The sequence below is a fragment of the Cryptotermes secundus genome, unplaced genomic scaffold (genome assembly GCF_002891405.2).
Source record: "Cryptotermes secundus unplaced genomic scaffold, Csec_1.0 scaffold3153, whole genome shotgun sequence".
Classification (NCBI taxonomy): Eukaryota; Metazoa; Arthropoda; class Insecta; order Blattodea; family Kalotermitidae; genus Cryptotermes; species Cryptotermes secundus.
In genome coordinates, this window is record NW_019744438.1 from 7227 (window position 1) to 9060 (window position 1834).

The window sequence follows — 1834 nt, forward strand, 5'->3', positions numbered from 1 at the left end:
AGTGTGATTTACTGACTGAGAATCTTCATGAAAGGCTGGGCTGGGCTGATCACTCCAGCACAGCTACTCAACTGCTAAGAGAGAAAATCAGAAGGTCACTTTATTCAGAACACATTTTGACCTACCAATTTTTGCCCCTATTATTACCAGAATAATGTCAAAACCATCAGTATGTCAAAATATGTTCTGAATAGAGAGATACAATAAGATACAATATAAGCAATCCAAAAGAGGCACAAGCCAGGAAAGAATATGAGTAAATCATTAAGGATTTCTGTCAGGAGGTAAGGGAAGGAGTGACAATTGAAAAATAGTGGAACAACTTGGAAACAGTTCTTAAAATTGCAGCAGAGAAAAGTATTGGGAAAGCTAAAAGGGGCTTTAGGAATGGCTGGTTTGACCAAGAGTGTAAACAGGTGAGAGTGGGAAAGAATAGGAAATGCCAGAGTGCGCTTCAAAGGAAATTTACTAGAGCAGCAACAGAAGAATATCATATCCATTTTCTTTAGCCAAGGCTGTTTATCCAGGGAATCCGTCCAGGTCCAAGGCTTTGGGTTCATTTTCATAATATGATTATTTTTTATGGTGAGTTGTTAGCCCCACACCCAACCCCCAAACTGGAGGATCACCCCTTATTGGCTGTCTGTGACTGCTTATTCAATATATCTGCAGCTTCCCTCCAAAACTTTAGGGCGTCCCCTCCGTCCACAACCTGAGGATGCGCCATGCCGTGGTGACAAGGGAGAATATTTGGACCAAAGAGAGATGTAGTGGAATGAGGCTGGAGAAAACTGTACAATGAGGAACTTTATAACTTGTACTCTTCTCCAAGTATAATTACATTGATCAAGTCAAGGAGGATGAGGTGGGCAGGGCATGTAGCACAAATGGGGGAGACAAGGAATGCGTATAGCATATTGGTGGGAAAGCCAGAAGGAAAGAGACCACTGGGAAGAACAAGGCATAGATAGGTGGAAAATATTAACACTTCGTGGACCGCGCACCCTTTGAAAGGTTTTTTGCTTTTAAACATGGCAGACCGTCCGTGTGTTAACAGGTTTTTAAAACATGATAAGTTGCAACACACTATACATCTCTCTGACTCCACCTACCTAGCACGTAGCTCCTTGCAGCTGCGTGATAAGGCTCTGGAATGTCTGCTGACCAATCAGTTACTAGACCTTGCTGTAACTCTATGCCCCTGCAAATGAAAATAAATGCCTTTATTTCTTCAAGCTTTATGTAGCAAGCAGTCAGTCAGTCAGTAGTTCAATAAGGATCAAAGACCAAAGCGGTTGACACCCAAGCGATTTCTTGGAGAACAAGAAATATCTGACTTCTTCTCCCATGAGCTATCTGACATCCCTTGTGAGTCTGCTAGTGATAGCGGCTCACAATCTGATAGTGAGTGTGGCAGGGGCGAACAAAATATTGTGACCACAGACAGTGAAAGTGAAAGTGACTGTGCGGGTAGCAACATCGCAGGGACAACCACATGGGGAAAAGTAGACAAAACGCCTGCTTTGGGACAGTTTACTGGAAATCCAGGGGTGAAGCAAATTCCATCAGACCCAACGTAAGGGTCTGAAGTAGCAGAACTGTTTTTTGGAGATAGTTTCTTTGACATGCCATGTCAAGAAACTAAGAGATACTATCTCCAACACCGTGAACATTATGACAGAAGTTATAAGGCGTTGAAGTTGGTGGATGTCACTTCAGCAGAAATGAGAAAATTTTTTGCAATTATCTTTCTAATGGGCCATACAAGGAGGGATAATCTGAAAGAGTATTGGTCAACAGATCCATTTTTAAAATTCCAATTTTTGGCAAATTT

The 1834-nt window shown here is 42.0% G+C and overlaps 1 long non-coding RNA gene across 1 annotated transcript in view; it reads right to left on the reverse strand.

Moving 5' to 3' along the window:
* The window catches only part of LOC111874798, a 5166-nt gene extending 3812 nt beyond the window's left edge, over positions 1–1354 (reverse strand). The window contains exon 1 of the long non-coding RNA XR_002844612.2: positions 1113–1354. This is a non-coding gene — a long non-coding RNA (uncharacterized LOC111874798). The remainder of the gene's footprint in view (positions 1–1112) is intronic.
* Between the last annotated feature and the right edge of the window lie 480 nt (positions 1355–1834).